Here is a 27754-nt window from a genome sequence, read left to right on the forward strand (position 1 = left end):
ATGCACCTGATGTGATTGACATCATGCTTCCTGCTTTGAAATACTCGCTCGCCTTAATGCCGCAGTTTGTACAAAATGAACTGGAGGGAGTACTATCTCAGTTCTTTTATAGCGGCAGATAAAACGGACCGGAGGGAGTAGTGAACTGCATCCATACGACACCTTTCGCCGTGAATATGGTTTCTGCTGATGTAAAAAAAATAAGCCAACTGTACAGGCTCAGTAACACTTGACGTGGTCTTCGGATCCCCGGACAATTTCTGAAGCGAAGAGTTAATCTTCGATATAGTCCCGTTTCGCAGTGGCTATCACGCCCTGCTATGCATATCTCAAGCTCAAGATGCCAGGCCCTCGAGGAGTAATCACGGTCAATGGAAACACCGAACGCTCCCTCCATACGGAGGAGCACACGGCGGCTCTCGCAACGGAAGTACAAAGTAGCCTTCTTAGGCAATTCTCCAGTCCGGCCGTTAAAAAGCCAGACACCGCCAAGCGCGCCCGGAGTAACCCACGGCAGGACCGCCTGACACGTTCTGAGCAAGCGTAGCAATGCGGCCCCAACCCCAGCTCTCGCGACATAGCGAAACCAGTGCCTCGCATACATAACTACGCCCTTGAAATACCATGGGCACAGGGGAAGGGGCACAATAACGGCACACCCAAAATACGGCTTAAAACGTACTAGGGGCTGCCGGATTCTTTTTTTAATTTTTTCTTACTTTCAGGACTCCATACTTCGGATGACCTGTTCGGCAATTCGACTGCCGCACAAACGATGCAAGATCCAGGGAGGCAGACAAGCCATGTCGCATTATGGAACTCCCGGGTGGTCTCTGTTACGAGCGGTATACCTGTTTTGAATACAATTCCACGGCCTGCCCCTGGTCAGGACATGGTAAATAATCCAATATCTTTTTGCTTATCGCACTATTTATATCGTTCGGCTTTGATAAATAGCCTCTCTATAAACAATGCGTAGCTTTTTGTCTAATTTTCGCATTATCCTCTTTTCACATATATGTTTATTAAATGACATGATTGCACCCGTACACCATGGTACGGCAAACACGCCAGGGGCTTCAGTACCCCTCATTATGGTGTGAGAAGTCCGTACACTTTCACAAGTGCGGCACCCCGAACTTATAACACTATATGCATCGGCTCCGAATCATGATTTGGGTCAATAGTTGGGTTTGCCCGGCTCCTATGTTTTGGTGCCTTACGTTCCGCTATATCGGCTAAGGTAGCACTAGGAGAACCACTGCGATTGTGCCCCGGTTCAGCTGGGTTAAGCACCTCAGTGGAGAAAGCTAAAACTGACTGTCATGATGAGGCGAGAGACCGGTCGCTGTTCGAGAGGTTTTTTGAGTCCCTAAAGACTTATGCCGCTTCGAGCGAGGAGCTGGCTTTGTCCGGCGAAGGCGTGGATAGCGCCCCGAACTCGGTCTTCCGAACTAGGGGCTTCGCTGAAATTTAAAATTATAGAGTTCTATGGCTAAGTGAGAGTGTTCAAGCATTATAGTACGATTGCCTGGTTCGTTGTGCTGAGCGCCTCCCTCGAAGGACCCAACTATGGGAAAAAGAGCGCTCAGGTTTATCCCGAACACCCCAGCACTAGTGGCATGGGGGCAGAAGCCGACGACTGGCCATCTCTCAATTTTTTGATAAATGGCCGCACGGAAAGTAATATTTTAAATTCAATAAGCATTGCTTAGCGCATATGAACAAGTTTTCAGCGCACAGGATAAACACGAGCGAGTTCATTCAAAAATCACATCCTTGGTACATTCATCCGCCACAAGGCGGGCACCTGCAAGAACATCCTTGTAGTAGTTCTCGGGCTTGCGATGCTCCTTCCCCGGTGGCGGCTCGTCCTTCACAAGCTTCTCACCGTCCAGTTTACCCCAGTGCACCTTTGCACGGGCAAGGGCCCGACGGGCACCTTCGATGCAGACGGAGCGCTTGATGACCTCGAGCCTCAGACAGGCCTCCACCAGCCGCCGCACCAGCCCGAAATAGCTCCCAGGCAGGGCCTCTCCGGGCCACAGCCGAACTATGAAGTCCTTCATGGCCTGTTCGGCCGCCTTGTGGAGCTCGACCAGCTGTTTCAGCTGGTTGCTCAAGGGCATAGGGTGTCCGGCCTCAGAATACTGAGACCAGAACACCTTCTCCGTCGAGCTGCCCTCTTCAGCTCGGTAGAATGCAGCGGCGTCGGATACGCTGCGGGGAAGATCTGCGAATGCCCCTGGAGAGCTCCGGATTCGGGTAAGTAACAAGTAGTTTACTTTTATATTTCTGCTTTGCATAAAGAATGCCTTACCCGCTGATATCTTCCTCATCTCCTCCAACTCTTGGAGGGCCTTTTGGGCTTCGGCCTTGGCAGACTTAGCAGTCTCAAGGGCCGTTGCGAGCTCGGATGCTTGCACCTTTGACTGAAGCTCCAAACTCTCATGTTTTTTCATGAGAGCCTGAAGCTCTTGCTGAACCTCGCCGACCTGAGCCCCAAGTCTGTCTCGCTCGGTGCGCTCCGCGGCCATTTTCTTTTCGGCCTCAGACAGCGCCTGCTTAAGGGTCGCCACCTCAGTCATGGCCCCTACAATAAGCAGTACAATCCTGTTATCTTTTTGCAATCACGCCTTTTTATAGGCACTTTTTCTGTAAGATATTTCTTACCTTCTTTCTCCTCGAGCCGCTGCTTGGCAAGGCCAAGCTCTTGCTCGGTCCGCTCGAGGTCCTGCTTCAGGACACCCACCTCCGTAGTCAGTGCGGCGGTGGATAGCAGCGAAGCCTGCATACGCATATTGACTCTTTTTTGTTAGACTCCTGCGATATTTAATAGATCCTCTATTCGGCTTTTCTTTCCGAACGCCAAACAGAGCATCAGGGGCTACTGTCTATGCGGTAATATTTTTACATATTTTTACTTACCTCGAAGCCTGTTAGAAGGCTAGCGCAAGCTTCAGTCAGTCCGCTCTTGACAGACTGAACCTTCTGGATCACCGTACTCATAATAGTACGGTGCCCCTCGTCGATGGAGGCGACGTCGAGCACCTCCAGCAGATTGTCCGGCACCTCCGGTTGGACGGAGGCCGCCGGCTCAGAAGGCTTGCTCCTCTTGGAAGGAGTTCGCCTACCGTGGTCCGGAACTGTGGAAGATTCCGGCGTGGTGTCCGGCACAAAGCCGGACTTGGAGCCCTGTGGGGCTTATCCCCTTCACTCCTGGAGTCCGGGAGGTTGCCTTGCGGCTCCTCCGGGACCACCTCCTCCTGCCCCGGAGCTTGTCGCGACGCCACTTCGGCGTCGTCTGTAGTGCGGGGGGAGACAGCAGGCGGAACTGAGTTCACGTCCGATGAGTCCAGGGAGCCGCCCGACGATTCGTTGAATTCAGCCCGGGGCGGGCTGCATAATTACGTTCGACATTAGGGAAAGCTATGAAACAAAGGAACATCGTGAGTTACTCTGATATCCGAACTTACGATTTCGCCGGATGCTTGGCCCTATTTGGCCACTCCTCTCTGCCCTCTTCAGCGTCGGGGGAGTAGTCCGGCGGAGGGGTCTTCCTTTTCCTAGACCCCTTGGCCTCCCCCATTGGGGCGGCCTTCCTCTTCTCTCCTCCCTCCGCTGGGGGGGAGAGTTTTCATCTTCCTCATCCTCGTTTTCACGGGAAGAGGGCGTCTCGGACTCGTCGGATGACGAGTCCGACACCACCACGTTATGGGCACTCTTTCGAGTCCCCGTGATCTTCTTCTTCTTGGCCTTCTTCTCCGGCACCACATAAGGCGCCGAAACCAGCAGCTTCACTAGTAGAGCTGAGGCTGGGTCTTCGGGCAGCGGAGCCGGACAGTTAATCGGTCCAGATATCGCTTGCCAAGCCTGTCAAAGGTAAGGGAGTTTAGATCCCGCATAGAGTCAAACTATGAAAAAAAGCTTAACATCCTGTAAAAGGTGAAGATAGCTTACCTCGCTAGCGTGACGCTGTGAGCTGTATCTGCGGTCCTCAAAAGCAGATGCGGGAGCCTCGGTGCCCTTGAATAGCACCTTCCAGGCATCTTCGTACATCGTGTCAAAGAGCCTGCTAAGGGTTTGGTGTTGCGCCGGGTTGAACTCCCACAGATTAAAATCCCGTTGTTGGCACGGGAGGATCCGGCGGACAAGCATAACTTGGATTACATTAACAAGCCGGATTGGCTTGTTCACCAGGGACTGGATGCATGTTTGCAATCCGGTCACCTCTTTTTCATCACCCCACGACAGGCCCGTCTCTTTCCAGGACATAAGCCGCGTGGGGGGTCCGGATCGGAACTCGGGGGCTGCGATCCAGTTCGAATCGCGTGGCTCGGTGATGTAAAACCACCCGGATTGCCACCCCTTTAGGGTCTCCACAAAAGAGCCCTCGAACCATAGGACGTTGGCCATCTTGCCCGCCATGGCGCCTCCGCACTCCGCCTGGCTGCCGCGCACCACCTTGGGCTTGACGTTGAAGGTCTTGAGCTAGAGGCCGAAATGAGGGCGGACGCGGAGGAAAGCCTCGCACACGACGATAAATGCCGAGATGTTGAGGATGAAGTTCGGGGCCAGATCATGGAAATCCAGGCTGTAGTAGAACATGAGCCCCCGGACAAACGGGTGGAGTGGAAAACCCAGTCCGCGGAGGAAGTGGGGAAGAAATACTACCCTCTCATGGGGCCTTGGGGTGGGGAGAAGCTGCCCCTTTTCGGGAAGCCGGTGCGCGATGTCCTTAGACAGGTATCCGGCCTTCCTTAGCTTCTTGACTTGGCCCTCCGTAGCGGAGGAGACCATCCACTTGCCTCCCGCTCTGGACATTGCTCGAGAAGGTTGAGGTGGGAAGTGCGGGCTTGGGCGCTGGAGCTCGAGTGCGCAGGAGATGGATAGGCAAAGGAGGAAGAAGGCGTAGGTAAAAAGGTGGATCCTTATCACCTTATATGGGCGGATGCGGTTGTGCGTCCCCACCAGCCTAGTAAAACTCGCTTGCCTCCCAAGCACCGTGATAAATGGCGCGGTTGGGTTACCCACGTCCGTATTAATGAGAATCCCGTAAAGGGGGTACACGATCTCTGCTTTGACAAGACGTGCCAAGGAAACCGCCTCACAAAACGTGCTGAGGTGGAAAAGTAAAAACGATTCGAGTAAAGGACTTGGCCGTAGTGTGATGATGCACTTCTGAATACGTCAGCAGATTTGATTTGTGTTTATATCATTCTCTCTATGGCAATATGTGGAAACTTAGTTTGCAGAGCCGTACACTACTCTTGGTGTCTACAATCTTCTATGAAGGACTTGGAGGAGGAACCCGCCTTGCAATGCCGAAGACAATCTGCGCGCCGGACTCGTCGTCATTGAAGCCTGGTTCAGGGGCTACTGAGGGAGTCCTGGATTAGGGGGTGTTCGGGTAGCCGGACTATACCTTCAGCCGAACTCCATGACTATGAAGATACAAGATTGAAGACTTCGTCCCGTGTCCGGATGGGACTTTCCTTGGCGTGGAAGGCAAGCTTGGCGATGCGGATATTCAAGATCTCCTACCATTGTAACCGACTCTGTGTAACCCTAACCCTATCCGGTGTCTATATAAACCGGAGGGTTGTAGTCCGTAGGACATCAACTCCATATACAACAATCATACCATAGGCTAGCTTCTAGGGTTTAGCCTCCTTGATCTCGTGGTAGATCTACTCTTGTACTACCCATATCATCAATATTAATCAAGCAGGAGTAGGGTATTACCTCCATCGAGAGGGCCCGGACCTGGGTAAAAACATCGTGTCCCTTGTCTCCTGTTACCATCCGGCCTTGACGCACAGTTCGGGACCCCCTACCCGAGATCCGCCGGTTTTGACACCGACAGAGTCCTAAGTTCCAGACATATGGTGTGAGACATATGCTACCTTATCTTTATCTTCAGTATCTATGTCTATCTAGTACTTTGGTATCTTATGAGTTGCATGCTTATCCTGTTATATACCCTGCTCTCATGTTTCCTATGCTTAGATTGTTGGACTATAAAATATAGGGGGAGTGTTGATCCTAATATGTGTGTGTCTTGCATTCCAAAGGCACTTCTAACTAGGTGCACACATTCAGGGGGAGCCCGTCTATATTTTGTAGTTCTCGGTATCTTTACTTTCATGTCTTATCCCTGTGCAAATCCCTTGTTGTCATCAATCCACCAAAAAGGGGGAGATTGTTAAGGCATATCTCTCTCAATGTAGTTTTGGTGATTGATGACAACATGCTTGCGTACTAATCGTGTGCGTTGAGCATTTCAGAGATTCATCCTTTGGAACAAGACAATTTCTTTCCCCTCGGAGTGTTATTCAAGACGGTGTAGCTCTTTCGTTTCCTGTTTGGTGGACTAGTTTCGTAGGAGTCACCGTACTAGCAAGAGGGGGTCCGCTTTGGTAAGGCTTGGGTGGAATCAACACGTACACATACTTTCCTCACCCTCTGAGCCATTCCACTTAAATGGAGTGCCCTTTCCCTTGTTAGTGTGCGGTTTTGGGTCCAAGCGGTAGTACCGCGGTACCCAGCGGTAGTACCGCTTGTGGGTCTCAGCCGCAGTACTGCTGCGGTACCGGGCTCCTTCCGCGTCGATTCAAGGGGGTCACCTCTCGTGTCGGGTTGTGCGGTACTTGCAGCGGTAGTAGAAGCGGTAGTACCGCTCGAGAGCGGTAGTACCGCCCTACCACCGCGGCAGTACCGCACTGGGCTCGGCTCCTGTACCACACGGTAGTACCGCATGGCGGAGCGGTAGTACCGTTGGGTCCAGCGGTAGTACCGCTGCCCCCTGCGGGGCTGTTTTGGAGGTAACGGTTGGATGGGATCCCCTTCTATAAAAGGGGGTCCTCTTCTTCTTTGTTGACTTACCTCTTCCCCCAAAAGCTCCATTAATGATCCAAGCTCCATTTTGGCCCGATCTCTCTCCCTAGCCAATCAAACTTGTTGATTTGCTCGGGATTGGTTGAGAAGGCCCCGATCTAAACTTCCACCAATAGAAATTTGATTCCCCCACCAATCCCTAGCGGATCTTGTTACTCTTGGGTGTTTGAGCACCCTAGATTGTTGAGGTCACCATGGAGCCATAGTCCATTGTGTTGAAGCTTCGTGGTGTTGTTGGGAGCCTCCGATTAAGTTGTGGAGATTGCCCCAACCTTGTTTGTAAAGGTCCGGTTGCCGCCTCCAAGGTCACCAATAGTGGAATCACGGCATCTCGCATTGTGTGAGGGCGTGAGGAGAATACGGTGGCCCTAGTGGCTTATTCGGGAGCATTGTGCCTCCACACCGCTCCAACGGAGACGTACTTCCCCTCAAAAGGAAGGAACTTTGGTAACACATCCTCATCTTCACCGGCTCCACTCTTGGTTATCTCGCACCGTTACTTGCGCAAGCTTTTTGGTGTTACTTCCCGTGCTTGCTTGTGTGCTTGTTGTTGTTGCATCATATAGGTTGCTCACTTAGTTGCACAACTAGACAACCTACTTTGATGCAAACTTTAATTTGGTAAAGAAAAGCTAAAAATTGTTAGTTGCCTATTCACCCCCCCCCCCCTCTAGTCAACCATATCGATCCTTTCACCTGGTAAAATAAACGGACAAGCAACCATCACATCCCTTCGTATTTTTTGCATTTCATCTCTCTGCATTTACTTCCTCCGGTTCAACTCGCACACTCAATCCCTAGCTACTACTCCTAGGGCCAGTTCTTTTGGCGGCTTCCCAAGCTTTTCTCATAAGACTAGTCACAGTGGAGAGTAACATTAAGGCCCCTCACTCATATATTTGGACTTCTAAACTACTACTACTTGTAGTACCTCCGTTCTAGTTTATTCCTCACCATTGTAATTTGTGCTAAAATTTGACCAAAGATAACATTTCATTAGTTAAATTTATGATCAAAATTTGACACAGATTACAATGGGGACCAATAAACCAGGACGGAGGTAGTAGTTATGGGATTACTAATCTAGAAGCCTAAAAGAACTGGCCCCTGGTACTCCTACTAGTAGTAGTACTCAAGTTGGAATTTCAATTGCACGGCACAACTTGTTAGGCAAAAATTTCGATACAGGGTGTAGGAAGCGGTTTGGGAATTTGCATGCTTTTCCGACCAGTGAGATACTCCGTACAAAGTATGATAGAGAAATAACCACAGAGAAGGAAGCTAAAAGTAAACAATCAAACGAGCATTTTTGCATTTGTTTTGCATTGAATCGTTTCACAAGCTTGACTAGTGTTATTTTTCTACTTTTACAAAAACCACATCGTAATATTAAAACGTGCATTTGCACGTACATAAGTAATAGTAGTACTCCCTCCGTCTAGGTGTATAAGTCTTCCATCATTCTTGGTCACGGTGCACAACCAAAGATGACTTATTGACCTGGACGGAGGGAGTAGCACAGTCTGCAAGCATATAGAGAGAGAGACGTGTAGTGCGATAGTATATAGTAAAGTTTGTGCTATATGCACGTACTTGCAAAATGCGTATGAATACACAAGGTTTCCAAACTTTCCTTTTTACATACTTAATTAAGGACGCTAATAATTCCTGAACGTTCGGGATTTATTATTTGCGTCCCAAAAGTAATGAGATCGCCTTACGAAACAAAAATTATACTCCTACGAAAAGCCATGGCGCTCGCAGGAGCGCTTGCGGCGCGCCACGGGTGCCCTGGTGTGCGGCCGTTTCCCAGCGCGTCGACACAACGCCTCTTCCTCACCCTCGTAACTCGTGAGGTGTTGATTGGCGGCTTGCCAGTGGGCGAGCGCGATCTCACTGGTGTGGTGATCCGGCGCCAACAGGTACTCATCCTCGTTGGAAGCGTGCACCCAGTCCACGTACCGTCAAGCGTAGATGAGGCGCTTGGGCCCGACTATACTCAGGGCTTCGGCACGGGCGTCCTCCGCCACCCTCACGGCCCTCGCACGAGCCTTCTGCCAAAGAGCCAATTGCCTGACTCTCTCGGACGCGACATAGGCCTGTCAGGCAGCTTGTTCCGCGGTGCGCTTCTCTTCCTCGGCCTTCTTCTCTGCCTCTATTTTGGCGCGCTTTGCAGGAGGCAAAGCCTCCCACAAGGCGACATCCATTTCTTTCCAAAGCTCCTCAAGGCTGGGGGGAGGGCTCGGCGGGCGGCGCGGTGTTCTCCTCGTAGCGGGGAGCCGACGCGTCCTCCGACGCACGTGCTTGCAAGATTGAGAACGCTAACGCATCGACCTCAATGCGTCGCGGCAAGGAGCGGAACGCTGACGCATCCTCCTCGACTAGTGGCGAGAGGAACATTACAGGGACGCATCGCGTCGCGGCGAGGAGCGGAACGCCGACGCGTCCTCCTCGACCCGTGCGGTGCAGCGAGGGCGCCTAGGGCTTGGGAGGGGCGATGCCATGGTGGTCGACGTGAGAGGGAGGGGGAGGAGATAGCGATGTTGTGGGAGGCGCAATATTTATAGCGAGCAATGGCACACCTACGTAAGATATGGACTGAGCTGCACTGACTTAACTGCAGGTCCAATTTCATCACTTACATGTGGGCCAGACCCCTGTTGGGCCCATATGTCAGTGACCCAATGCACCTGCAGTTAAGTAACAGCTACGTGGGCATATTTGTTGGAGTAAATTACGGGGGAGGGAAGGGGTGGCAATATTGCTGGTCACAACGGATTGGACGAGCGCGGGGGGAGGAGAGTCATGCATGCAGATTTTTTTCCACACGGGATGGAGTGGTGGGACCTCCGGAGGGAGAAGGAGAATCTGGCAGACATATTATTTCCACACATGGAGAGGAAAAGATTTGGAGACGAACGGGCTTCCTGCAGGTATGGGGAATGGTGCATAATAAGTCTCATCTTGCATGTCGGGCTAGGTATAGTCTCTAGTCATTAAAAACGTACACACCCCACACATGTTCATATTTCAAGGTGCACTAAATTATTGCATGCGATGATTAAGTCTGGCCATAATGGTGGTATCTTAGTTGGTATCATGCACACGAGAATAGCAAACATGCTGATGTGGCAAAGAATTAAAGAAGAGAGGGGGGTTAGAGTAACTAGTGTTCATGCATGCATTGGTAAACACATTTTTTGTGAAGAACTACAAAAACTATTCCACCGCCTCTATCTTGCTAAGAGTAGGTGAAAATTTTGAATCGAGCCCTTTAAACTAGAAGGGAGGTAGTAGTACTCTAATAACTAACCTTGGCCCTGTTTGGATCCATGTGTTAGAGTTAGTTTGGGTTAGTTTGAACTCAACTAACCCAAAAAAAATCTAACCCACCCAAGAGGTGCTTATTTGGGTTACTCCCTCCGTCTAGGTGTGTAAGTCATCTTACGTTGTGCACCGCGACCAAGGTGGAGAGGAAAACGAGAAAACTTAATGTCTTTTTGCTAATTAATAGCATTGCATGCAATGAACTAACCAATGCATGTCATGTTTGGCAATCTCAAGTCATTGAAAGCATGCACGGCCCACATCTCTTATTAGTTGATATGTCACAAAACAAGAAACGAGGAGGGAGTTAATGTACGGTGCCTAAGTGTTTTGAGATTATTTGGTTTTCGTAAGGTGACTTACACACCTAGACGGAGGGAGTAGTTCTTCTCGGGACACTAAAAAACACATTTTTCTCTCTCTCTCCCTGCAGCAGATCCCTCCCCACTTCCTCGAAGCTTCTCGTTCTCTCCCTCCCTTCCTCCCTCCCTCCCTCCCTCTCGCACCGCCCATGAAGGCACATCGCCGTATCCGTGCTCCATCTAACCCTGCCATCCAAACACCTCTTTCGCTAGAGTTACTTCAGGGTTAGTTCAGGATTAGAATCTTTAACTCATCTAACTCATCTAATAGTAGTTCTTATACTCATTATAATTAGTGTTGTAGATATTGATATTTTTAGTATAAATTTGGTCAAACACTTTGCAAACGGTTGACGGAAGTAAAAAGGACCAGAGGGAGTATCATGCATGCGGAGTAGGCAAAAAAATTGCTCATTTATAGCAGGTCGAAGTCTCAAAGGGCGCAACCGTGCAAGGGAGGCGAAGGTCGTGGGAGGCGCGACGGTTGACGGAATTAGTTGAAGTTACCCACATGTCGGCATGGCATGCAAACAGGCAGAAGCTATACTGTCAGGCCTACGATATGGGTCTAGTAGACATGACATCCAGTGGGTCCCGCATAGTTCTCGAGAACTCTTTGGGGGCTTGCAGCCGTTTATCCACCGGGCAAGCCAGCAACCCCACGCCGTTCGCACACCCTACTCGTCCCCGTCTTCTACTAGTACAGTACCTTACAACAGTTCACTCCCAGTCGTCCCGTCCTTTCACATTACACCAGTTCAACTTCTCCTAACCCTCCTCCAAAATCCATGGCCTCCCAAATCTCCATGGTCGCCGTTGAGTATCAGGTTAGAGCCATCACCGGCGATGAGTTCTTCGTCATTTACACACGTGGATCCGTGGTGGTGAAAGCATGCCTTGCTCGCTTCCTATGCATGTTCAACAGTTTCAACATCTCCAAGTCGTTCACCTGTGGTCCTTCCGATTTTCATTACTGAAAACCAACATCTAAATCTAAACCATAGTATTTGCCCTAGAACTACCAGGTTCAACATCTTGCAACATAAACCCATACAACCATACACCAAGGAGGTACGTAGTACTATGAATTCCATTTTCGCTCCATACCAATCGTTCTGAAAACTACTTAGTACTTATAACGCGGCAATGAAAATAGAACTCTTAACCCCGCTAAAAATGATATTTTAAACATGGCTACTCGATCTGTGGCAACTGGCGAGCCACCGCCTCCAAGTCGTTCACCTGTGGTCCTGACCATCAACTCCTACGGATCAAATTGTCACGCGAGCTAACTATTCCTACAAAGGTGCGCTCCACCACGTACCCGGTACCCGCGAATGCAGCAATCATGCACCTAGGGTTTTAGGGTTTATTTGTTAACGTTGCCTTTACGTAACACTCATGTGTGCGAGACAGCGAGAGACCGACTGCGTGTGTGCGCCTCTTCTCTTAGTATATGTACTCCACCATTTGTCTGGTGTCCAAAAAATTATAATAACTACTAGCAATGTGCCAATGCGTTGCCACATGATCAGAGTAGATTAATACATATTCACCGATTTGATAGAAAAAAAAGTCTAGTTTTGAAATATGTATATCACTAAAAAAATGTTATGTTTCACTCAAAATATATTCCTTTGGTGGTTCTGATGAGATACTAGCAAGATGCCCGTGCGTTGCACGGAACATCAAGATCTTGTGAGAGAAAAGCATGAACGAGGGAAGGCCTTATCTACAAATGTGGAGAGAAGTGCGGGTAAATTGCCATACTTTCGTTCCTATCCGTCAGATATAAATCAGACGGCCTATATTGCAAGATCGCAGGCCCACCATCATCACCAACTCTATTTTTTATCCCTACTCTTATAAAAAAGCATAGTCGGTGATGATCATATGCCTGCCATCCTGCAATATAGGCCGTCCGATCTATATCTGGCGGATAGGAAGGAAACTATGTCAATTTTGCAAAAAGATACCCACACCCCTCTCCACACTTGCAAATAAGGCCTTCCCTTGTTCATCCTTTTCTCCCACAAGATAAACTACTCATAAAAATGCATCTTCATGTTCCATGCAACGCGTGGGAATCTTGCTAGTTGTTGCAAAAAGCCCATGTGTGTGTGAGAGAGGGAGAGAGGAGGAGGAGGGAGTGCATGTGTGACAAAGCACAAAGAGTGTCTGTGCGAGAGGTATCAGCTTAAAATGAGGCGATAGTGTGTGTGTGCATGATCGAGAGGGTGTGTCTCAAGAAGGGAAGAAAAAACTACATAGATACAAGGAGCAGGAGAGAGACATGTATGCGATAGTGGAAGCACGAGTGTGCGGGTGTATAAACCTATCTAGAGTCTAGTCGATAAATTTTTGTGAGAAGAATATGAGTCGGGGGTGCGAAAGCGAGAGTTTTGTGTGAGAGAGAGAGATGGTGGACAGGAAGGGGAGTGGAAGCAGGAGTTGTGTGTGTGTGAGAGAGAGGGGGGAGTTTGTCTGATCGGTAAACAAATGATTAATGTCAGTCTAGGATGGAGACGAAAAGGAGACTGCAACAAATGTTGTGTCTACAGGAGAGAGAGAGAGAGAGAGAGAGTAATTTTAGTGGTATGATTCATATCTAGAGACATGTAGGGTGTGTGAGAGAATCCCATACAGAGAAAGACAAAGTGAAAGACGAGTGGAGACTGTGTGTGGCGGCGAAAAAGAAAGCTTAGGTACCTAGTGATACGAGAGAATGGTAGAGACGTGAGAGATAATGAAAACCGTGTAATGTATAATGATAGGGAGAGTGTGACACTTCTCAAGGGAGACGTCGAGAGACCATGTTTGCGAGGATAGAAGAAACATGAAGTGAGCGTGCGGGTGAGCTGGAGAAAAGAGAGTGATAGCTACATGAAGGAGCATGCGAGAGAGATGGGCATGAAAGGAGTGAACATAAAAGGGATTCAAATATTTGAATTCGAGATGATGATACATGTAATCCATACTCGAACCAAAATTGATCTATCAAACATGCATACTCATATGAATTCACGCACATCTATGTTATTTAATATGTAGATATTACTGATCCATACATTTTAGTATAATATAATTTGGTTTAATTTTTTGAATTCAACCTTATGATTTTGAGATCATTCTATTTGTAAATCATATTATACATATAAAGGAGCAGAATTCTTTGTTGTGCTTTTGAAAGTATATATAAAAAATGATGTATATAGAATTTTATTCCAATCGAAAATGGATCTCGCTCGAAAAAAATAGAATACAAATGGGATTCGAATTGAGTTGGCATGGTAAACGTGCACTCTCGCAAAATTTGAACAAAGCGGGGAAAGTCGCAGTAACCGCCCGAAACCAAAATCTGCGAGATGGAAATCACTACTGCCTATCCCTGCCATGCAAAGCCTATCTGCTCGATTTCTATAGGTTTCGATAGGGGTAGGTTTGTAATTTCACTCAAACGTGACATAACCGCCTCTCACCCGGATTCATACATGGTGGGCGCCAAAATACAGTGTGTCCTCGGCCGAAATCGACTCCCTCCCTGATTCATACATGGTGGGCAACAAAAACAAACTCTTGTCGGCAAATATTCGGTGTATGCGAGATTACCGTCCTATCCCCAACCGACTAATATTGTTGTGATGTAGGAAATTTGAAACGGGGGGTAAGTTTGTAAATTTCCTTGCATTTGAGACAAGCGCGCCCTGAAGACATGGTTCCCCCCTTCCTCTCCACATCCATTTCCCCATTCGTACTCCGTGGGCACCAAAACAACCTCTCCACCCCAGCCTCCTCCGCCCGCCACCCCATCCACGGCCGTCCTCCTCCGGCATGCCGAAGCTGATACCCCGACGCCGTCGTCCACTACAAGAGATCGACCTCTCTCATCCACGGCTTCGGATTGGGATCCTTGCATCCCGTCCTCTCGCTTCATCCCCGCCGTCGTCCACCTTGTCGGCGCCGCTCCTACGACCGTCTCGTCCACCGCGCCCTGCCGCCACCGTCTACCCTCCTAGATCTGCTTCCACGCCGCCGACAGCCATCGCTACCGCAGCACCGTCAAATTCTCAGAAGATGCATACACGGCGCCGCACCAGAGGCAGTACTCTTTCGTATCTGATCAACTTATTTATCGCAGCAAGAAAATAGATCACCACTGCTTTACTCTGATTTCTTGTCCATCACGTACTTGCTAGTTGAAAGCAAACATTGGTTGCGAAGTTTCCTTTGTCCGGTTTGCACCTTCAGATCCGCCATGGAACGCTCAACACTATACTCCCAATGCTTATGGTTTTCCCCTTTTATATTCCACACTAGTTAAATCATAGTAGACTAAATTTCAAAATTGGGTCAGTCGGTTTTTCAGAGCTCGACGGAGTTCGCCGGTGCGAATGAAGGGGCTCGGGTGGGGACTTTGGTTGTGGGGGCGGTGGTGGGGCCTCGCCGAACGAAGAAAACTCGACACTGGTGGGGGCGTGGCTGGGGGTGGGGGTGGCGGGGGAACACAGGCGATGGGGGCCGGTGGTCCGGTCGGCGGCCCGTGCGGTGTTCTTTATGGGAAGAATCAGAGACGAGGTAGAAGAAGGGTTAGGAGACGTAGGATCTTCATCCAACCGCCTGAAATGGTCCAATGACCCAAATGACAAAAGTCACACGACTTGCATGCAGACATGCCTTTATATTCAGTACCATCATCGTACCTACTTAGCACTGCTCCTGAATCCATCAAGCTAAACAACGTGCCACTCATAATTCCAAACTTGTTGCTCAAGTACGAATCTGATATGATGCTGATATTACTAAAATAGATAACATTTAATTGGTCAGCTAATGTTCCTACTTTACTTTAGAAAAAGCACGTGCACCACATATAGAGAGACAGCAGGGAGTTGCTTTCTTAATGCGCTCTGGTTCATCATGTGTGGGCACTACGCAACGAACATTTTATTATCCAAAATCTGCTTGCTCTTCTTTAGCATGTTCCTTTGCAATGACTGCAATGACTTACAAAATTGGCACCAAGGCATTGAGTGCCATTCTAGATGCAATGAAACTCATACGCTCCCCATCTGTAGATTCTTGTTCAGAATATGATCCTAATGACTATTCTAACCTCGAGGAGTCAAAGGCAGATGGTCTGTCATGTTCACCCATCAAGGTGCCTGCTCTAATTTGGCAAGGTTTTATTGATTGCGCGTATCTTGCATATGTTGTCTTGCATTTCTTCTACTTTGTTGCACCGCCATCTGCTTAGTTTACTCATCATATATGTCGAGATGCCATGCCCATCCATTATCAATACATATTCCATCTGTCATCATACCATGTTTTTTCACTCAAATGTTGTTCTTGTGCATCAGACATAAAAAAGGAAGAGAGTGATTGCCGAACCTGAAGGAGCACCAGCAAAGTCCTTGAAAAACGTGGTTATGCCAGAGAAATCAAACAGCACCCCACTTATATTGGCTGTACAACCAGTGACACAAAACTTAGGACCAAATCCAGCAGACTGTACTCATACTTCACTGGCCACACCACTAGCCCCACCACATAGGACCTGCACTCCAGCAAAAGGTATGCTGATTTCAGTTGCCATAGCACCAGCCGTACCACAGAAAAATCCCACTCCAGCAAAAAGTACAACGAGTCCACCGGTCGAAGACCTATCCCAACTGGAGAGACGACCAATTCCTGCAGATTGGAACACCATTTCAGTTATTCCCAGTTTAAAAGACAATGCTTCCAATGTTGTTAGGGACTACGTGCATATATTCCCTTCATTGGAAGATTATAGTGAAGACAAACACCATTTTCACATCTTCATGTCCCAGTTACGTGTAAGTGCTATTATTCATGGTGATTATTTTCCTGTTTTCTGCTGATTGAACACATCAATGATTTACATTACATTGTTGTAAGTAGGCGAGGGTCAATCTGGATAGTCATGACAAGCAAAGCTTGCTTGCGCTTTTCAAGGAAGCATTGCAGCAGTATTGGTGTTACCTGAGGAAATCACACTTTGATGGCAAGTCTATAAACGAATTTCTGGTGAAGTCTCATGTGCTAAATTTAGAAGACATTGAATGGAAAAACCTTGTTATGCACTGGTCTCATTCCGAGGATGAGGTATTGTCTATGATATCGCATGAAAATTTGAACTTCTACTTTTCCGCATGTGCCTTACGGATCTTTTTTGCAGGAAATCTGCTCGAAAAAGAAATCCGGTTTGAAAAGAATGACAGGATGTCGCAAATATGCTGCCCGCTTCTTTGCTCTTGTTAGTACTTGTTGTCCTGTATCACTGTACTTGCATACATACCTGGTTCATTATGTGACAGCAGTATGCATGATAGCTTGCTTATCAATTATTCGCTCCAAATTATCTGATTTGTATGAATGGTTACATTACTGTAGAATATATCCAATGCCAATGAAATTTTTTAGCTCTGCATTGTTCTTGTAAGTACCTGCTGTCCTTTATCAGTGTACTTATATTGACAGGTAGTTGTTCATGTACCATCACTCTGCGGCTTATTTTCCTTTGCCCTTCATTTTCTGCACATAAGATCTATATTTACTCTTACCACACTACAAGAAATATGCCAACTTGTGACCCTCACTATTGGCCGCTGAAAGGTTATAGTTTTTCATTTGCGATCTTTTTGTGACCAAAAACAGAAGGTCAAAAGCTGGCGGTCGTAAACTGAAATTAGCGACCTTCTCTGTGAGAAGGTCGTAGACGTTTACGACCAAAATAGAAGGTCGTTGAACCCATGACCTTTTGTTTTGGTCACTGGCTGTCTGCCCAGGCCACGTCCGATCTGACGTGGCAAAATTGCGACCAATTGAAAAGGTCGTTAACAAGATTCAGCCTGGTCCGATTCGGTGTCTATATGGGCCGAGCCCAACAATTCAGCCTTTTTAATATATATTTTTCTGTTAATTTTTGCTAGGTACATGGGACTGGCCCAACAATTTGGCCTTATTATTTTCTGGGCCGTGGCCTTTTATAGTATATTTATTTTCTAGTTTCAGCCATTATATATTCAAACTGGTCCCACTAGTCAAATGGGTCCCACTTGTCAATTTCATCTATCAAATAGGTCCCACGTGTCAGAAATGTACAAATTAGACATATTATTTTCGTAAGTGGCCCCACTATTAAGTTTCCATTTCACAAGTTTTGAAATCAAATACATAATCAATATTTCAAAAAGAACAAAGAACACATAAATTCATCACATATACCACTAAATAAATCTATTACAATCTTTACAACACAGATATGCTACAGTATGCCGTTGTTCACTGAGTAGGACTTCACGGCTTCACACTTCTAGACTTCACACTTCACACTTGAGCTTCTGTAAAAGAGAAACCACCACAATTTTAAGTCTACAATACAACAATTGATAATAATCAAGGATAATAAAAAACAAGTAATAGGTTCAAATGTGAAGGCAGCATGAAACTAGTGATACGACAACATGCAGAAAACACTACAATGTAATAATGTTGTAAGTTCATATCAACACAAAATCAGCACTGTTATATAGAGCAAATGATATTCCCCAGCACTGTTATATAGAGCAAATGATATGCCCCCCTTTTATCTAAGAGTGTAGTTTATGCTAGTGACAGAACAAGGGATTGTAGTATATGCTAGTGACAGAACAAGTGTAGATATGATGTGCCAGATTGCCAGCAACAGTGCTTACATGCATCTTCATATTTCAAAATGCCAATCAGGTTAGCAACAGTGCTAGACTAGTTAGCTAGCAAAACACTAAAGAAGGCATAGACAGAAACAAAGGTAGCATGCATCACATCAAAAAATAGTAAGAACTGAACCTACATCATATCTACACCAATCAGGTTGCATGTGTATGCTAGAAATCAAGAATCAAAAGGACTTCAGCTTGTTTCAAATATCTTGCCTCTATTGCTCCCAGTTCAGTAAAGAAATGGTCGAGCAGTGAGTGATTCGTTTCAAGAACTTGGCAGTGCAAAATAGATTTCGGGTGGAGCACAAATAGAATACCTAGAAAAGAAACATAAAGAACTATACAGTTAAGTAAGCATCATTGGCTGTACAAATAAGTGGAGAACAATAAAGAGCTATACAGTCTGTTGAGAACAATAAAGAGCTATACAAATTCATATTCAAGTTTGACTACATGCTAATAGACTCATGATCAAGTTTGACTACAAGCTAACAGATCATTGTGAATACAGATGATTTTTGGACTAGAACCATTGCGCAAGTTCAGGTCATTTGAAGTTTTGACAACAAGCTACAAAATCTAGTTAAATCAATAGTAGTATTGCAAGCAACAAATAGACTCTCAGAGCAGAACCAATGCACAAGAATGGACCAGCAACTACTAGGTCCAACAACTAAGATATGTAGGAAATTTCAGATGTATCACTTCATAGATCAAGCATAGGCGCAACATAAAAGGCTCATGAGCGCTACAAAGTCTGAACGATTCAGCAGGAAGCGAGCGGAATCAATCAACTAGACATGCGGACAACAGAGGTGCAGGGGAAGAAGCTCCTGCACCGGCAAAAGAAGACACAATCTGGTCTCACCAACAGGTCAACCATGCCAACATCTCCAGAGAACATACGAGCAATGGTGTCAGAAATCTTAAGCTTCTCCATAACAGGAGCGTGCCCAACAAGACCGACTTGGTGCAGAATCATCCCAGTCTATCTGCAGGCAGATACATTAAACAACAAAGTCAAGGAAAATGAAACTGAAACAAAGCAAACACAATGGTTGGACACGAGCAGAATCATGGGAGACAGCTATAATATAGAGAATACAATAAGATATAAAATCAGCCAGCAGAATCATGGAAGTACCACAAGATTACATTGCACCAAGCCACAACATAAACCATAAGTTATTATTGTTCACCGCTAGCTAGTGATGTAATAAAAACATTAACAAGTGGAGTTATTATTGTTCACCACTAGCTACCGATGTAATGAAAACTGATGCAGCAGCCGAAACTGGCATCCAAAAGGGCATGCAAACACTTCATAGCAAAATCATATATGCCCCATGCTAGGAGAACCAGAGCATCACAGAGTACTACTGACTGACCCCAAAACAGAGCATCACAGCAAAAGACTTCACCAGGGGCCATCCATCCACATAACCCATCATCCCGAGATCTCAATTCTCACGGGTAAAAAGCAAGCAAGAAGAACAGATCACCTAGGGCGTGGTCTGCTTGTACTTGGGCACCTCAGTGAGTAGCTTGTTGTAGGTGGCCTGGTCGAAGATGCATATCATTCAGTTACCAGTAGCAATCCTTGTAGGTGCATATTTACCACATCAAATGGTAAGTATACAAACAGAGTTGTGCACTTACTAACTAGTGTGTTGTGTGTTCACCCTTTGCACGCACCCATGGGCATTTAAATTAAAATGAAACAAGCCACCAATGGTTGGCTAATCTAGAACATGGCAGGCATTTATATGATGGCAGTACATAGCTAGGAAACAAACAACAGTCCATAATTGCATCATCATGTGTAGAACAGAATACAAACTCGCCTCTACAGGCTACAACACTAGTAGAGTAGAGAACCATCCATAATAATTCTACTATAGGAGACAATGTAAACACAGAGTCACACCATTGACATATATTATTATTGAGCCCTAACTAACAGATTCTGGTGGCTTAATTAGTGGGCAGATGTATGCATGCACAAAAGGGGGGACATTTTTCAATCAAACTGAAGAAAGATGCACATCATCCATTCAGTAACCAGTAGCAATAAAATCCATGTTTACCCCACCCCAGCGCACTGTAATAAAATCCCTGAAGAATACAATAATCCATCTGAAGAAAGATGCATGCTGCAAGAATGAGTAATAAATAGCAAGCATAATTGTGCACTTGGTAGTGTGTCGTCCTCTGTTTACCCCACCCCAGCGCACCCCAGAGAACCCCCGGATCCGACATAACAAATCCGTGCAAGAAAGGAAAGGATCACGAGACGCAGACCGCTCGGGCACCAAAATCCACCGCGCAGCAGACCAGACCAGAGGATCATCATCATCATCATCACAAGAAGAGAAGAGAAAGAAAAAAACAGAGGCGACGGTATGGTACGGTACAGTACACTAGGGGAGGGGAGGAGAGGAAGGGCGGAGCTTACGGTGGCGAGCAGGGAGGCGAGGTGTCAGCTCGCGCGGCGTGGAGGAGCAGCGAGGCCGCCATGGCGTTTGGGGGCGGGGAGCGACCAGCGACGGAGCTCTTTCCGTCCACTGTGCTGCGCCCATGGTGTCCCGGTGCTTGAGCGAGGACGGCATCCTGGATCTGGGAGGGAGAGAACACGAGGTGAGAAAGTGAGGGAGGGCTGTGAGGAGAAGATGGAGTGGAGGGACGCAGCTGAGTCGCCGGACCACGCCGAGCGAAACCCTAGTGACGGGAGATGGTCGCGGGTGGCGCTAGAGGACGCGCACGCCGAACTGGGAGAGGTCGAGGTCCGAACGAGGCGGGGCAGGGTCGATGGCGATGCCGGTGATGTTGAGCTCCAGCTCCAGCACGGCCTGGTTGGAGAAGTCGAACTCCTCGAGCGGGATGATGGTGCGCGGGTTGGCCCGGATCTCAGACGCCGCTGAGGGCGCAAGCGCGAGCCGGGCGAGGGCGGCCAGGAGTGTCGCAGTGAGGGTAGGGGATGGGAGAGAGGAGGAGGTGGTGGGGGAGGCCATGGACGGCGGGGAGCTGGCGGTGGCGATCTGGAAGGGAGGAGGTGACGACGGCGATCTGGAAGGGAGGAGTGGTGTGCGGGGGAGAGAGGGGCTAGGGTTCACTGCTAGGCCGGTGGCGGGGCTGGTTGAGAGGAGGTCGCCGCGGGCAGGTGGGATCGGGGAGAGGATTGGATCGAATCATGGGAGCCGGGCCCCCCAGTGACAACCCGCAGGAACAGCACGCGGCGACAACCCAGCCCCTGCACGGCGGCGAGGTTGGTCGAGGACGAGGGAGACCAGGGGAGAGTGAGGGCGGCGGCGGAGGTGGGTGGCGGCGAGGTTCAGAGGGGTGGGTGGCGGCGACGAGGGGGCGAGGGGGATCTGCATCAGGGGAGAGGGGAGAGGATCTGAGGGGGAGGGAGAGAAAGAAAGAAAGAATGGTGGCGGGGGGTGGGTGGAAAATATCCATGAGGACAAACCTAGGGTTTCGGCACGGGTGGGTTTGGGACGTTGGATTCGGAAGCATCCGACGGTGGTTGATGCGTGATCCGCGTGATATGCTCATGGTCCAATCAGAACGCAGCAAACCATTTGATGACCTTATGACCATATAAATTGGTCGTGATCGATTCAAGATAAAAAATTTCATTCCATTTTTCAGTTCTCAAAATGAGTTTTTTGTGGAAGTCCTATCAAATATTTTTTCAAATAATATCATATTTTGCACAAGTTTACATCGTGGATTTGCAAACAATATTGACAAAGGGAGTTTTCATTTTCTTTGGACAAAAATCAATTTTACATTTTTCGAGTGCCCAAAATAAGTTTTTTTCGTGAAGGACCTATAATATATTTGTTGCAAAATTGTACCAAATAAATTTTCTAAAATACTAGGACATATTTAATGCACAGTTGACCAAATGGTTGGGTGTAAAAAGTTTTGATCCACCTCTCGTGAAAAAGACAAATTTCCGCCGATTCAGTTGGAAACGGGTCAAATTTGAACTATAGCTGCCTTGTAGTTTGCTATTTATTTTTTCCAAAAATCATTTCTAGGTACATAAGTATCTATTTAATCAGAGAAATATCAAAAGTTTTTCCAAGATTCAACCACTAGCTAGGAACGGTCAAGCCCGCTGTTTTGACCGCATTTTGAAACAGAAATAAAAAATTCAAAAACAATCAAAAATTGGAAAACCTTCGCATTGTGTCATTATATGTGACCAAGTTACGAGGAAAAATAATAAAATTGTAATACGGCAATTATTTTAAAAAGGTGTTCTCAGAAATGAGCTATCATGCATGAAGATTTGTGGCTTTCAAGCCGAATGATCAATCTTATGGCCACATTCATGGCATAGTTTGTTCAAATGATCTCATATTGTGCACAAGGATGCATCTTGGAATTCCAAACAATGTTTTCTAAGGAAGTTTTCATTTTCTTTGCACAGAAAATTCATTTTCCATTTTCCGAGTGCCTGAAATGAGTTTTTTTTTTATGGACCTACCATATATTTGTTGCAAAATTGGATCAAATCAATTCTATAAAATAATAGGCCATATTGAATGTATAATTGACAAAATGTTTGGGTGTCAAAAGTTTCTATCCACCTCTGGTGAAAAAGATAAATTTCCGCCGATTCAGCAGGAACCGGGTCAAATTTGAACTACAGCTGCCTCATAGTTTGCTCATTATTTTTTCCAAAAATCATTTTTAGGTACATAAGTATCTATTTAATCAGATAAATATCAAAAGTTTTCCAAGATTCAACCACTAGCTAGGAACAGTCAAGCCCGCCGTTTTGACCGCATTTTGAAACGGGCATAAAAAATTCAAAAACAATCAAAAAATTGGAAAACCTTCGCATTGTGTCATTATATGTGACCAAGTTACAAGGAAAAATAATAAACTTGTACTACGGAAATTATTTTAAAAAGGTGTTCTCAGAAATGAGTTATCATGCGTGAAGATTCATGGCTTTCAAGCCAAATGATCAATCTTATGGCCACATTCATGGCACAGTTTGTTCAAATGGTCTCATATTGTGCACAAGGGTGCATCCTGGAATTCCAAACAATGTTTCCTAAGGAAATTTTCATTTTCTTTGCACGGAAAATTCATTTTTCATTTTCCGAGTGCCCGAAATGAGTTTTTTTTTGTGATGGACCTACCATATATTTGTTGCAAAATTGTATCAAATCAATTCTATAAAATAATAGGACATATTGAATGTATAATTGACAAAATGATTGGGTGTCAAAAGTTTCGATCCACCTCTGGTGAAAAAGATAAATTTCTGCCGATTCAGTAGGAACCAGGTTAAATTTGAACTGCAGCTGCCTCATAGTTTGCTCATTATTTTTTCCAAAAATCATTTTTAGGTACATAGGTATCTATTTAATCAGAGAAATATCAAAAGTTTTCCAAGATTCAACCACTAGCTAGGAACGGTCAAGCCCGCCGTTTTGACCGCATTTTGAAACGGGCATAAAAAATTCAAAAGCAATCAAAAAATTGGAAAACCTTCGCATTGTGTCATTATATGTGACCAAGTTACGAGGAAAAATAATAAACTTGTACTACTGCAATTATTTTAAAAAGGTGTTCTCAGAAATGAGTTATCATGCGTGAAGATTCATGGCTTTCAAGCCAAATGATCAATCTTATGGCCACATTCATGGCATAGTTTGTTCTAATGATCTCATATTGTGCAGAAGGGTGCATCTTGGAATTCCAAACAATGTTTCCTAAGGAAGTTTTCATTTTCTTTGCACGGAAAATTCATTTTCCATTTTCTGAGTGCCCGAAATGAGTTTTTTTGTGAAGGACCTACCATATATTTGTTTCAAAATTGGACCAAATCAATTTTCTAAAATAATAGCCAATATTTAATGCACAATTGACAAAATGGTTGGGTGTCAAAAGTTTTTATCCACCTCTCATGAAAAAGACAAATTTTCGCCCATTCAGAAGGAAACGTGTCAAATTTGAACTGCAGTTGCCTTATAGTTTACTCTTTATTCTTTCCAAAAATTGTTTCTAGTTACATAAGTATCTATTTAATCATAAATACATGGTTTTGTGGTGATACGTTGTGGTTTGGACAGTGGCCCAGGGCCCAACTCCAAAGCGCGTAGACTCGCATGCCCGCCGCGTGGTCACCGCCTGACCGTGGCATTGCCATGCATTCTGGGTAGACTAGGCATGTCTAGTAGGTTGGGAACTCCTCAGGTAGATGCTAGGAAGAAAATAACAACAGAAGGATCTCATGAGGAGACCGAACTATGCTCAAAAATGAATTAGCAGTCAAGTGTTTGATAAGTGGTACGGGAAATTCACAAGGCTAATGGGCCTGAGTTTCGGCTGAGGATGATCATCTACTAGGGAGACTGTCTTGGCAAATTTTCAGCTCAAATGGAGGAGTTTGGATGGCACTTTCTTTGCAAAGTACCACATCGGGCAGAAATATGGATGTTGAATCTGGGCTCAAATGGATAAGTGGATTGAGCTGTAATTTTGTGGAGTATGGTAATTTGGGCATATTAAAGCACTGTAAAAGTTTTATACCATTTGGATAATCCTAGCTTGTACTTCCTTCACAAAGCTTCTCTCTGGATAGAAACTTTATAAATTTTCTGAGGAAGACTTAATAGGAAAATGGAGCTGAATATTGGAATGTGGCAATGATTTTTATATGTAAGATGGTACAAAAAGTTTGAGGACAATACGAGGTGTCTAGATAGCACTTCCTTTGCAATGTGCCAATTTGGACAGAAAATAGAAATTGAAGTTGGGCTTACATAGATGATAGGATTATGCTGAAATTCGGTGTAGTGGGTTTCTATAGTCAAGGTAATGTCCTGGCAAGTTTTCAGCAATTATAAAGCAATATAAAATGTAGTTGCTTCACAAACTAAAAATATTACCACGAACAAAGATTCAATGGTGAGCTCACATGTATTGTTAGATAGAGCTAAACTTTTTTGTAGAGTTATGACTTTGGCATATAGAATATGTCGCAAAAATTAAACTCATATTGATATTCCTATCTTGTACTTCCTTCACAATGCTTCTAGGTGGACATAAACTTTGGAAATTTGCTGAGGAAGATTTACTAGGCAAATGGACCTGAATTTTATCATGCTGCAATGATTTGGATAGGAAAGAGCGCCCAAAAATTTTGAGGGCAATCAAGAATATATAAATAGCACTTCCTTCACAAAGTGTTTTTTTGAACAAAATAGGAAAATGAATATTGTTGAATTATTTTTGAACTAGGCAAGGAAGGTTTTGTACATATTTGACAAAGATATGACCCAAAGAATTTATGATTTTGTTTTGGGAATTTTGGGAATGACAGAAATATAGGTTGCTTCACAACCTAGGGCAAAAACTGACACATGGACATGACACATAGGCAAAACTGATGAGGTGACGCCTAGTCATCGCAACCCACCACAATTTACAAGGTTATGACCATCTATATTGGTCATGATCAGCTAGAAATAAGGCAGCGGACCAGTGCTATATGCTTTATGAACATTTTGTGTAAGGAAATTACGACCTTTCTGACCAAAATGGTCGTTATAGTTTAGGGTCTGGAGCCCCCCGAACAGCTTTTGACCAATTGGTCTTAAATGGTCATAGATCTATGACCAATTCTTCTAGGGTCACTGACAGAAGGTCACTAGTAGACATATTTCTTGTAGTGCCATAAGGTTGGATAACACCGATGGTACTGAAGAAGTTTAGCTCTGCATTGCTCTTGGTTGTACCTTTTGCCTGTATCGCGGTACTTACATTTATAGCTACTTGGTTATGTAGCATCACTCTTCATCTCATCTTAAATATTCTCCATTTTTTCTTATATTGTCACATCTATATTTACTCTCAGCAAAATGTAGAATAAAGGCAATGCTTATGAAGAAGATTCTGTGGTAAACTTCTTGAATTGCCCCCCATCAGCATAGACAAGTGCTTTATAGAGCCTACCTTCACGAATAATGTAAGTTTGTCCTTCTCAAGCCTTCAAACGTTGTTGTGTATATTTGGTTAGGCATGACTGCAACAGCTGTTTATTTTTGGTGTTTGCATCAAATTGCATGTTTAAAGTTTATTATGTACTCCAGTTCATAAACAAAAGTTTGTCCTTCTCAATTTAATTTTTCAGTTATACAACCAAGTTCCTTCTTCATACCATGTAAATTAAACTATACAAAGCAAGTGATCTTATTTTGCCAATCTAAAATGGGATAAATTGACAGCACACTAACCATTGATACTTATGAGTTCTTGATCTGTAATTCAGTGGTGTTGTGAAGCTGTCAACTCCTTCACAATGTCATTTCATGCCATGTCTTGACCTGAACAATACCATATTGTGTTAATGCTATTTTAAATTGTGTCACTTTATTTGTCAGTAAGAAATGTGATGAATTGTCAGCACTGATACTTATATGTGCAAAACTTGTCATCTGTCTGCTTGTTTATTTTTCAGAGTGGAGGATATAAGTGTCAAACAAGTGCAGTCTCACCAGCTTGCTCAGCTGCTTGCGCTGTAGCTCCCGAGCAGGGCTAACATTTCTTGAACTCTATTGAAGTGCTGCCGGTTTTGTATATTATTTTTTCGGCATGTTTAGTTGCACTGGTGGCGATCTTTGATGCCCAGTGTATGTAATCTGCTGTCTGCTTGAGGTTTTTTTCTTATACATGATGCTGCAGTTATTTTACTGTATATATATCCTGTCTTCGTAGTAAACCGGCCAAACGGCCGTCATGCAAATCACCATGTATGATCCGCATCATGGGCCCCGTCATCTTGGTCCGTTAACAGGCCTAAGTGTAAACTGGCCCACTAGTAGATCCGGGCCTTTAATAGGCCGAGTAAACCGCCGGCCCTATTTTCCCAAGAAAACTCAATGGGCCTTTAGGAGGCTGAAAGGTAGGTTGGGACTGAAACGTGCCGAACAGCTCACGGGCCGGCAGCTGGCCGAAATAGACCCCGGCCCATGAATGTGCCAATCAAATCATGGGCTTATAACAGGCCAAAATTGTCTTAGTCCTTGTTTGGCCCAATCAGATTATCGGCTGCGAGCAGGCCGGATGCAAACCGAGCCGTAGTTAGGCCCAACTATATGACATGCTTTTAACATGCTGAAATTAATATAGGGCCGAAATGTTAAACGGGCCCTTAACAGGCCGAAACTAATATCGGGCCGAATTACTAAATGGGCCTTTAGCAAGTGGGCCCAAAAGCACAGCGTCCAGTTGACGGGCCAAATCTGATATGGGCCATAATTTAGCCCAAAGCCTCTTAAAGGGTCGGACCTGATCTGGTCGTAATTTGGCCCAGAACGTGGTAGGCTTTTAATGGGACGAATCTCATATGGGCCATTATTAGGCCTGGAACGTGGCAGACCATTAATGGACCGGATCAAATATGGGTCGGCATTT

Source organism: Triticum aestivum, chromosome 6A (assembly GCF_018294505.1).
Source record: "Triticum aestivum cultivar Chinese Spring chromosome 6A, IWGSC CS RefSeq v2.1, whole genome shotgun sequence".
NCBI lineage: Eukaryota > Viridiplantae > Streptophyta > Magnoliopsida > Poales > Poaceae > Triticum > Triticum aestivum.